The following is a 12,743-nucleotide window of genomic DNA, read 5'->3' as shown; positions in this document are numbered from 1 at the left end:
TGATTTTCGAAAATCAATTCTACTTAAATCTCTCGTTCAAAATCACTAATTCTACCATCACTCCGAAACACAACGGATAAATTGTTGCACTCAAGAAACATTGGGTGGAAAGAAAGAAAAAAAAAACGAATTAAAAAGTCGTGATTTTTCCAGCAGTAGTCAGTACAACAAGCTTCATAATTGGCCGCCCAGCATCACATAAATGACCCAATTTCACAAAACAAACTACAATCGTCACAAGTAATAGAGAAGTAAGTAAAGTATCGTCTCCACCGGGAATGAATGATTACTAATTACCAAAATTAATCTCCACTTCAATTTTATTTGAATGTCGAACGTTTAATGGTGGTGAAATGAAGTAATTCTAACAGAAACTAGTTCAATAACAAAAGAAAATATCACAATTATCAAGAATCAAGAATAAATTCAAGCGGATTAAACTCTAGAGCATGACTTCACCAATATTGCCCTTTAACTCTTCCTACTACTTTATTCAAAACTTTTCTAAACAATGGTTGTTGGCAGATTCTACCCTATTGACTCGATATTCTTTCTCAAGCAATAACGATTTTCTTCGAAAAGTAGACTATCTATATTTCTATGACTACTCCAACGATTCAAATAATTAAGTACATAGAATCCAAAAACTATGCCACCAAATTCACAAGAATATTTCTATCTCTTGCTTTAATTTGGGAGACCTATTCAAATCTAGTCAATAATCTTGTTTCTCAACCTCGATTTATGACAATGAATCAATGTAAAGAATGGCCAAGTCTCAACAATGCATTAAGAATATAAAAAGTTCTCACAACCAACAAGTTTAGAAAGAAAATCAAATAAAGAACATAGAAGAGTCAAGTTTGATAAATGCTACATCAATGCCCTAGAAAATGTATTTAGTTCATGCTTGAATCCAAAAAGAAAATCTCAATCAACATCCTTGAAGGAAGTTAAAGCTAGAGGAGAGAAAGAAGAGGAGAAAGAAAACAAATCTGGCGATCTCTCGACATTGTTCGTGTTCCTTCCAATCTTCTCAAAATCACCTCTTTTCTCTCTAAAAATACTATGCTCCTCTGTTTTTCCTCTTTTCTCTCTATTTTACCTCCTATTTTTCCTCCTTTCTCTATGATTTTCTCCTTTTTCTCTGTTTTTCCTCCTCAGTGGCCAAGGCTAATATGAGATATTTAACAAAATTCTATTGCGAGTGCCTAGGCGCCCAAACACGTGCCAAGCAAAAACCCCGCTTCCAACTTCGTAGCGCCTAGGCGCCCAACATTTTGCAGGTCGGCTCTTAAGCGCCCAACATTCTGTTGTAGGTCGGCGCCTAGGCGCCCAACATTCTGCCATTTTATCAATTTTCAGCACCTAGGTGCTCAACGCACTGAAATTTGGTTCACTTTTGCTTCTTTATTTGCTCTTTTTCTCCTCTTCATCAACTAAAGTCCTACAAAAGAAAGAAATACCAAAAACAATTAAACTACCCAAAGGAAATGTCGGTAAAAACTATAAAATGACTCAAAAACACCCTAAATTACTAGAGCCAAAAGTCACTTATCAAATTACCCCAAACTTATCATTTTGCTCGTCCTCGAACCAAGAAAAACAACCAAAGAAAATTTAAGCAACCACTAAAGTATTATTGAGTAGAGATAGACTCAAGCTTCAAAAACAAAACTTTCTTACTTACAAAAGAAAATGAAACTAAGCTCAAGCAATGTCGAAGCTCTTTAACCAACAAGATAATTTGTCTCCATTTTAGGCCCTATACGAGTGTGTGCACAATTCTTCATAAATTGTCATCTCTCATACCAAAAACAAATTTTACGCACAAGAAAACTTAACCATTTCACATCCACGAGCTACATGCAAAATACTAAATAGCATCACAATTCTAGGATATGCAAGAATTCGCTCATATGTCGTCTCAAGAAAAAAATCAGAACTTTAGCATCTCTCATTCTTATAAGCCAAGTCACCATGAGCCAAGAATGTTTAAATGATAAAGAGTTTTCTAAATCAAATATTTTCCTAACTAAAAAATTTTTCAAACGCTAAATAATCTGCACACTTCCTTTCTGCTTCAACAATTTTTACACTTATGAGACTCGAGGACTGGCTACTAGCCCTGTAGCTTAAAGAACACGTTCACAGCCCTCCACTACAGTCACTTATAAAGATCTCTAAGTAATTGACAAAATCATAATATATCGACAATGGGTTGAACGAGGTTACACTAGATTATGTAACTATTACTACTAAGATCGCTAAAAAGCCTCTCATAACTTACTGCTAGCGGAGTATCTATAAGGAAGACACGGAAAAATAATTGCATTTTCTTTCCTCTCCATTTTCTTTTCGCTCTTTTCTTTCTCCTCACTTATTTTTGCTAATATTTTCCCGTCTCTTATTTTCTCTCAAGCAAATGGTATGCAAAAAAACGAATGTGATTTTTTTAATTTTTTATTATTTTTTCTAACATTTTCTTTCTGAAAAGTAAAATAAGATCTAAAAAATAAAGTAGCAAAATACACTTGGGAATCAGTGTCCTCACTGGGAAATGATATTTGAAAGCGAAAAAAAAAATATATTAAACAATTAGGATAAGGAATTCTCTATAGTGTTTTAAAATAAGTTTAGGAAAGACCAGCAGAAAAAACCTTATTAAACAAACACATTAACAGATGGCTCACGACTTATGCAAACAAGAAATGTTAAATTTCCTCAATTCCTTAATTATCATCATAGACATGAAGTACTAACAAGACACACCCTAATGGTGAATTAATAAAGATTTATCATGCTTTTCATGAATGATAAAACCAGCTAAGCACAACCTTTAAGCAACGAAACAAACAAAGTACTCAGAATTGTGTGATCAATAAGATTGTAAAAGGGCCAAAAACAAAGTCAAACCAACTACACAGTCAATAAATTCAGCATGCTTGAAACTAATTTAACATTTAATTTGTAAGAGCGAAAATTGTAATTACTAACTCCAGCTATCATTGTCTACCAGAATTCAACAAGGAACCACACTACCCCCAAACTTAAATCATGCATTGAATGAATGAAAATGCATAAAGGACAAGCAAATAATCAAATAAACATAGGATAGGGGATACTGAGACTTCCTTGAGTGACACAACTTTAAAAATCTAATAACTTCGATGACTTCTTTTCTTTTCTTTCTTTTTTTCTTTCACCTTGCTCAATTTCCTACCTTCAAAAAGTAAAGTTAGAAAGAAATAAAACTAAAAATAAAAATAAAAGAAAAAATAAACAGAAGTTGCAAAAGAAACATTTGGGTTGCCTCCCAATAACGCTTGATTTATAGTCTTTAGCCTGATTTTTCTTCTCCTCTTCAAGGTGGTTTAAAACAGTAGGATGCATATGACTTCGAAGAAGATGAGGATGATGGTGATCTCGCCTCAATGATGCAAGAGCAACTCGTGGGGTTATAATAAGGGTCGGAATGTTTGAAAACTTTGAAAATGACTTACTCATCTAACCCTTAGGGGGTGTTTGGCCTACGGGTTCGAAATTAGTAGCCTGGATTTGTGTAACCTGGGGGTTTGATGTTGGGGTGTTGTATAGCCTGGGTTTGTGTAGCCTATGTTTGGGGTGCAGGGTTGGGTATCATGGGTTTGTGTAGTCTGTGTTTGGAGTGTAGGGTTGGGTAGCCTAGGTTTGGTAGAAATTTTTTATTTGTTTCTTAAAAAATTGTTAAATATTTGATATAGTCTAATTTAATTTGTAAATGTGTTTTAGAAGGCAATTAATCTATCTATTTCAAAATTTACATTTGTTAATTTATATATATTTTTCAACAATAATTTTCTTCATTTTGTCTGTTGAACAGCCACAGAAGTTTAATTTTAAAATCAGACAAATAGTTCACAATAATTTGGAGCAAGATCCTATGATTTGAAGTCAAAAAAATTGTTTTATTTGAAACAAATGTGTTCATATAACATACATAATACTTGTACATTTAATTAGAAATATTTAAGACATTCCACCAAATTAATTAGAAATACTTAAGATATTCCACAAAATAAATCATAGGTTCCTGACATTACCCTACGACCTAGTTACGCCAACTTCTCAACCTGCTCTAAAACATATAAAACATTCTTCTTTCAAACATAAAACAGATAAATAAAACTAAACATCACACATGTATCCATATTCTATTTTAGTTTACTGGCATAGAGTAATCTCAATGCACACAGCAGAATAATTCTGGTATACTAGCATAGAAGAATCTCGATATGCATAGCAGAATAATTCTCTCACCGCGCGGAATAAATTGGTCCCAAAGACCTTCTATTTTTGGGTATACTATAGAAACACATTCACATTGAATACGGGTAATCATCTTGATACAATAACATGGTGGTTTGAAAACTATTCTCATAAAATGTTCTAAAATTCTTCTCTTAGTTTTAAGAACTTTTCTAACTTTCTCAAATCATTTCTAAAATCTTTCTTTTTAAAAAGATTTCTTAAAATTCTAAATCAATTTCTGAAATCTCTTTCTAAATACAATTTCATAGCTTTCTCAAACATTTCTTTAAAATCATAAAGAATTTCTAAATTCTCATAAACATTTATAAATTCTCAAACAAACACATTTTATTTCATTCTCAGCATAAATGTTAAATCATACATAATATATATAATTTCTCAGAAATTCTATATTAATAGATAATATAAACATTTAATAAAATAACCACCCACAAATTTTTTAAACTGAGTCTTCCTTTATTCCAATTTCTGCCTGACCTGAAATATCAATTCAATACCAAATCAATTCATGCTTTAATCCAATATAATTTCAAAATACTCTTATTTCCAATATAAATCACATTATGTTCCAAATTAATCCACATATCCAAATTAATAACTCATTCTCTCTCTTCATTAAAAACTCACTTACTCGTCTTTCTTACTACCTTATACAAGTGTGACCCACAACCAAACAATTTATCTTGCCTCCAACTTCCAACGTAATGGCCTATTTTCCTTGTAATCAATTTTCTTTTCTTATTTATTTTTATTCACAACAACCCTCTCATTTTAAGGTGGACTTCATTCTCTCCCTTTTTTTCTTCTTCATCGTCTTCTTCCTTCCTTCCTCCCCTACGTATCTTTTTTTTTTTTTACCCTTTCTTTGCTTAGTCAAGTGCCCCTTACACTAGCATTCTACTCTATCATTATGTTCAACCTTCTATTTTCCTCTTTCTTCTTCAATGACCCCAGCAAACAGTTAAGTACTTGCTTCGTGATTTCTCTTTACAAATTTCATTGGAAACCCAAGTAACAAACTCATAGATTCTTCGCTTAATTGATCATCCTAATCCATCTTTCATCTCAACCAAGAATAACAAATGTTCTCACTTCTTACTCTTCAAGAAGAATCCATAAATCTCAAAAGGACTCTTTATTTCATAAAACTCACCATTTAACAATGACAAAAAGTCCAATAATTTAGGGATTCTCAAGATTAAATCTCAATAAACTTACCCAAATTCACCTTCTTAGCACTTTGATTCAAGCTTCTTAACCTGATTTGCCCAACTCTTTCTCTTTCCCTCTTTTCTTTTCCCCGAATTCAGCCGAATAAAAGTACAAGAACATTCTTTTTTTTTTCTTCTTTTTTTCTTTTTTTTTTTTTTGGTTCTTTTCTTTTAATTTCCTTCCTATCTTAATGCCACATGTCAACCAAAAAGGCACCAACACACACCTGCCTTACCAAAGTTTCTTTCTTTTTTTAAGAGGAAAGACTGTTATGCCTTTGGACCTTAATTTCAAAATTTCTAATTTCTTTTTTTTCGTTTTTTTTCAAATAAACCAATGACCAATGTGTCCTTACACCTCCTCTATCGTCAGCTCTCTCCCCCAATGGAGAGCTTCCTCCTCCTTATCATTTCAGCTCTAAAAAACGTGTTTCTATTGGGATCTCTGTCTGTCGGCTGGGGTTAAATGTCTCTTTATATCGGGTCCCAATCTTAGGGCAACTTACAGGTTGTACGAGCATGGTAAATTCTTGTGTCTGGGCTGTTAGCTGCACAGTAAATCCATGCTCCAGCATTGCTTCACTCCAGCTTTCGTCTACTCTGCCTTGAAAATGTTTAATCCACTCTTCTCTCGGTTTAGCACTCTCTTCACGCTTTGTCTCCTTTCTAGACTTGTGCATTTAAGCCAGAAATAAAAGACTTTAGCGCAATTTTTAGCCAAAGCATTCAAGACGTGAGACTTTTAACTCAAACTTCAATTTCTAATATTATCTATGATAATTAGGAGCTAAAATGGACACACTTTGCCAATTCTTTGCAAATAAACACACAAATATACACTAGAATAACTCTATCTTGGAGAGTTATCAAAACCTAGCTCCAACAAATTAAAATATGATGGAGACACCTTCCTCCCTACGTATAAATCATTTTTCAGATATCAACGTCTTCTATCCATGAAGTGGTTTTTAGTGATTTTTTTATCCCTCAAATTCAGTTACTTTTGTTTTTGTTGAAATGGTATAAATTTATAAAACTACATTTACAACTTTTTATCCTAAAAAATCTTTATTTCACTAATTTACATATTCTTAAAAGAAAATCTTTTTGCTATTTCATGAATTCTCCAGCATCATACTCATTCTCATCATGATCCTAATGTGTCATTTGTGTTTTTTCAAGATTTCAAATGTTAACTTTTATTTATTGATATTATTTTGAAAATAACTACTTCGTAATCTTTAGTTTGTTTAATTTTGATTTTATAAATTGATTTCCGGATTATGGTGCATGATTTTTTTTTTTTGTGCTACCTTTGTTGTTGAAAAAAAATTCGTAAAATTTTGTTTATATTTTCTTTTGCACTTGTCCCAAAAATTTTCTTTTTTGTAGAGCACAAAGCCAAGCCGGCTGTGTTTATTTTATTCTCCATAACCAAACGACCTTTACTTGAAGTGTCCATGTTGTCCTTTAAACATGTATAAAATATTGCTAGGCGTTCATCCTAGGTTAAAAAAAAAAAATCTCTACCGCCTCCAAGAATGGAGATTCCAATAATACATCTGTATTTTATTTACACTAGTCTGCCACCGTTTAGATCAAAGGCGCCGCCATTAGAATCTTGGAAAATCAAGACGACAGTTCATTCATATTTTATTTACACCAAAAATCTGCCTCCACTAAAATTGAAGGCGCCACCACCGAAATCTTAGAGAATCCAGATGACGGTTCATCCCTATTTTCTTTACTAGTAAAAATAATTAGTTTTAAACATATTTAATATTTTATTCCCAATTTAGAAAATATGTCAATAAATTATATATTAATTATTTAAAAAATGGAAATCAGGAACTGGGTGAGACATGCATTTCCTATTCTTAGATCGGGAACCCAACTCCAACTCTGCGACAATTTTTGTCATCCCTAATGTAGAGACATTAAAATACAAGTCTAAAGAGATGGAAACAAACTTTGAAAGAGAAATTTTAGAGAGATAAAGAAAAATATTTAGAAAAAAATTAGTGAAAGTAAAGTCAAAGACAAAAAGAGAAAAATTTTAGAGGAAAAAAAAAGTAAAGTTGAGAGAAAAAGATATGATAAAGGAAAAAAACAAAGAAAATTAGAAAGAAAAGAAAAATTATAGTCAGAAAAAATTTAGAGATAAAAACAATATTCGAAATATATCCCTTGTCGCATATCATTTGGTATGAGAACTTTCGGATATATCCCTTTATTTTTCTTGTATTTAAATTCTGTCTTGTCTTTACTTTCATCATATTTCGAAAATCCCAAAATTTTCACCTCTTGTTATTGTTGTCTTCCGCGTGCCCTATCTTGTCTATCATTCTTGCATGAAAGTATTGATTTCGAAAATTTGCTTTGAAGTGTTCAAAATTTTCAAACCCGATAACCCAACCCAATCCAATTCCAAAATATGAGGGTTGGGTTGGGTTGTCCACATGATTCGACTATATCGGGTTGAATAATTGCCCAATCCAAAAAAATAGGGTTGGTCCAAAAAACCCTCTAACCTTACCCAAACTCAACCCGTGTACTCCCCTACAACCAACAAGGGTCAAGACGAAGTCAGAGATTGAAAAAGTTCATACCACTTGAGAAGTCACTAGCATGCATAGGCACAACATCACAAGTAACCTCATCTTTGTACCTAGCTATAGCAAATGAAACTTCAACTTATTTTTGGACTCTCACATCACCACTATCATTTAACCATTTTAGACTATAAGTCTATGGGTGTGGTGTGGTGGCTAACTTCAATCTTTCCACTATGTTCTTACTAGCAACATTGGTGCAACTCCCGCTATCAATTATGATACTACAAGGGGTGGAGTTTACCATGCACCTAGTATGAAACACACTATAATAATTTATTACTTTCCCAATGTTAAAAAAGTCGTCGGGAGAAGTCATTTTCTCCCGACGAAAACAAAATCGTAGGGCCAATTATAAGCTTCACCAACGTTTCTACAAGAACGTTAGGAAAAAGTATATGTTTGCCAACGTTTTCTACAAAATGTCGACAGATATTCGATTCTTTAGACGTTTTCTACAGAATATTGGAAAATATTCGATTTCTTCCTACGTCTTACAAAAACCGTTGGGAATATGGTCGGATAAATTCAAACCTACCAATGTTACACGTTAAATATTCGAACGTTTTAATAAAAATGTTGGGTAAAGATCCCTTCTCCCCACGTTTTATTAAAAACATAAAACGTTGCGAGAAGTAATCTTATACCAACGTTTTTAGATAAATTCTCCCATCGTTTTATTGAAAGCATCGATATTTATGTTATTTCCTCTTATGTTTCCATTTTGGACCGAATGCTCGTTTGAGCTTGTGGGCTGTGATATCATATTAATATTCATGGGGTTCCATCTCAAAACCAATTGGCAATGAGAGGAGTAGCCCATGTCTATTATAAACCATTGTTAAGTCCCTTCTTTTATCAATGTGAGATCCTTAACAGAGAATCATTTTATCCTAGCCTTTTAATAAAACATTTTGGGATCAGTTCACCCATCATTTAATAAAAACGTCAATATATATGTTATTCCTTCCGACGTTTTGCAACAAACGTTTGGAATCTAAGTTGATAAGTTCAAACATACCAAAATTACACGCTAAATTTTATGATGTCTTAATAATAATGTGGAGCAAAGATCTCTTCTCACAACGTTTTAATAATAATATGGGGCAAATTTTTCGAGCACCATTTGAATAGTAGTGCATTATTAGTAATATTGTTTTAATCAATTATATGCTCAAATTCTATATTTTAAATTTGTAATACTATAAATAAATTATAACAACAAAAAATTTATGTATAATCATTGGAGGAAAATGTTTGAAATGATTGTTTTATGATTCGTTCTAATTACCATGCCCATTTAAGTGTGAGCCGAAATGAGCAAGTCCATCACATACGATTGTCCAACATCCAAATTAATTTAAAGCCCACGAAAATAAGATCATAGATATATCATTTTTATTTGTTTATTTTTAAATACAAAATCATTAGGACGAAGATTCAAATTCACAATCTTTTAATCTAAAATAGATAATTCTAATTTATTTTTACGTAGAAAATATGCACAATTTTTAAATATAATCAGTTAAAAGAAATTTGAGTTTTCAATCAGATAATATACTAATTAATTTTTTGATGTAAGTTACAAGAAATTTGAGTGTTAGCTTGACCCAAAACTCAATTGATTAAGACATATATCTCCAATTAAAAAGTTGTGTATTTTATCCCATTACACATATTATATTGTATTCAATCTTTTTTAGTTTTTAAATTAGATAAGATGCTCATTAATATCTTTTTTTAGGTGGAATGTTTTATTATTCCTATATACTCCTGACTAATTTTCTTTAACAAACTGATGTATTATTTAATTTTGATGTAACTTTTTGAGTTTCAATTCCTAAGCATAAATTGCCTTTGGAAAATTCATTTTTTAATTTTGTTATTTAAAATTAAAAATATTAACTGTTCTGTTAGTTTTTATTTATTCAAAGTTTCTAATATAGGAAATAGTGCCTAAGATTTAAGGTAGATCTCAACTTTATCCTTAATTATTTCAAAGTCTCATTTTACCCTACAAAATTTTCAATTAAATACCTCCGTACAAATTTTTGTTCAAATTTGTTAACAAATAGTCGACATATCACTGAATTATTATTGTATGTATATGTAGACACATGAACACGTGGCTCAAGTTAACAAACTTGAAACAAGTAAAATAAAAATAGTAAAGAACACACCACATGGACACTTTCAGAAAAAACACAAGATACATACGCATCAATTACATAATTAATTAAAATCATCAATTCAGCAAAGAAAACAGAATAAATGAGATGTATCATATGCATGATATTCAATCTATAATGGAAAACCCTCCATCTTGATATGAGGGAAAAAAATATCCAGAATTTCATATGCTCTACCATCATAGCTTTCACGGTCCACTACCTACAAAAACAACTCGGAAAAGAAACACCCAGATCAACATTCAACTCCAAAGCAGCAAATGCCCAAAATTGTGAAGCGAAGAACCACAACATCCTAAGAGAGAGGAGGGACAAGCGTTAGCAAAAACTCACTAAATTGGAACGAAATGAAGGTTTGAATTTGAGGACCCACATTATCTTATCTTCAAGCTATGCAGTGTACATACTTCAATCCTAAGTTCTTAAGTTTGATGGGTGAAGCCCTAACTCTTGGGCAAAATTTTTCCTCCTGCTCTTCGATTTGTTCCTATAGAAATTATAGGTTACATCAAGTAATCAATAATGCCCACAGAGGATCAAGCATGATACGATCCAATACTATTATAGGCGACATCGATTCCGAAAATCAGAAGAAAAAAGTAATCACTAGAAAAACAGAACCATTAAAAAGTCAAAGAAGGATGAAGAAAATAATTAAAAGAAATTGTCCCGCCACTCTCTTAAAAAAATAATCACTAAAAAAACGATAACAATAAAAAAAAATCAAAGAATGATGAAAGAAAATAAATAAAAGAAAGCCTCCCACCACCGTCTTACCTTAGACGGCATTCTGATTTTCGAGCAAATGAAGTTATGCACATCAGCTTCCTACAATTCCATGTTCCACCGAATTTCTTTCGCGTCATGTTCTGAATCCCCAATTCCTTGGCCAAGTGATAGAATTGTAGATTTTTTTTCTTTGCATATTTCTTCCTGTAGCAAAACTCCCCAGTTCTGTCATCTTTCATATGTGCAATCCACAGGACCTACGAAAAAGACAAGCTTTTTTTTTACCCTCAGTCCTACAAATTTGTTGGACCTATCACTCATGAATGAACCCAATGCGGCTAGTACATGTCTAGCCGAATTGGAAAACCAAGCAGCATCGTCCTACACAGAGTGTCAGCACCACCAGACCACAATGGTGTAATTTCATATTTATGCCCACTATAAAGGACTTCCGCCTCTGGTGCCTGTGCAATTTTTCGGATACTTTTTTTTTTGCTCGTTTTGAACTTGCAGTAGCCAAAGTTTTAACTCGAATTACTTTGACTTTTTAAGAAGATAAACATTGATGAACATAAACCATCATTATGAAGCAAGAAAGCAAAGAGTGAAAAAATCTACGGAAGTGAGGTAAAATCGTCCTTTTTGTGAAAGAAGAATAGAGTTTTATAAGTTTTTTTTTTTAATTTTAATTTCATTGAAGAATTAGTTTTTATTTAATTATCACCGAAAATTCCTTCCCCACGGTGTGGCCTATCTCACACCATAGCTAGAGCTACGTTTAATAAATAATGTCAATGTCAAAACTAGTGCCTAAACAAAAATAGAAAAACAAATTCAATGTCAAAATCAAAATCAAATTAGACCAAAGCCAAAAACTCAAACAACAACCAATGACCAACAATAAACCATCAACAATCAACGTTGTAGAAGCTGCTATTGTAGACAATGCAACATTTGACAACCAAAAACAAACAACCAACAACCAAACAACCAACCATCAACAATTAATGTTGTAGAGGTTGTAATATGTCATAGACGCTGCAACATCTTACCACTTACCACGAAGCATCAATGAAATCTAATTTTCAAACAATCATTAGCTTCTTCTTCATTATCCTCCATATTATTATCTAATAATATTATCTAACATCTCTTCTTAAAACTCACAATACCAAGATTGAGTTTGCTAAATAACATGAATGTCAAAACTAACGCATAAACCAAAATCAAACTAAAGGAAAGCCAAAAACTCAAACAACAACCAACGACCAGTGACCAACCACCATCAGCAACCTATGTTGGAAAAGCTGCAACATGTTGTAGACGTTGCAACATCTGACAACCAACAACAAAATAAAAAATTCATCAACAACGAATGCGTAGAAACGAATTTAAATCAAATTACACAAATTCACCAATTAAATCTAAGCCTTACAAACAATCTTTATCTTCTTCTTCATTCTTCCTCATATTGTCTTCCATAATTGATTATTATCTCATCTAACCTGATTACTCTGATACCAGATTAACTTTTAGGGAATCAGAGAAAATAGAGAAAATAGAGAAAATAATAAATAAGGTTTAATTGAATTTAATTTTTTATACAAACTAGTAACCTATTTATACTATTATAATTCCTAATCATATGATTAGGAATTGGTAACCTAATTCAAATAATATAATCTAAACTA

General features: G+C 32.0%; 1 long non-coding RNA gene across 1 annotated transcript; it reads right to left on the bottom strand.

Moving 5' to 3' along the window:
* Positions 1 to 10,332: 10,332 nt before the first annotated feature.
* On the bottom strand, positions 10,333 to 11,550 carry LOC148210434 (uncharacterized). The gene is made up of 3 exons (XR_015792357.1): positions 11,101 to 11,550; positions 10,697 to 10,810; positions 10,333 to 10,618 (listed from the first exon to the last, which is right to left on the bottom strand). It is a non-coding gene; the product is annotated as an uncharacterized LOC148210434 (long non-coding RNA).
* Positions 11,551 to 12,743: the final 1,193 nt, after the last annotated feature.

This window comes from Momordica charantia, assembly GCF_013281855.1.
Source record: "Momordica charantia cultivar OHB3-1 chromosome 7 unlocalized genomic scaffold, Mcharantia_2.0 BLBB01000007.1, whole genome shotgun sequence".
Taxonomy (NCBI): domain Eukaryota; kingdom Viridiplantae; phylum Streptophyta; class Magnoliopsida; order Cucurbitales; family Cucurbitaceae; genus Momordica; species Momordica charantia.
The sequence above is the reverse complement of the archived record's forward strand: the minus strand, read 5'-3'. Positions and strand labels throughout refer to the sequence as shown.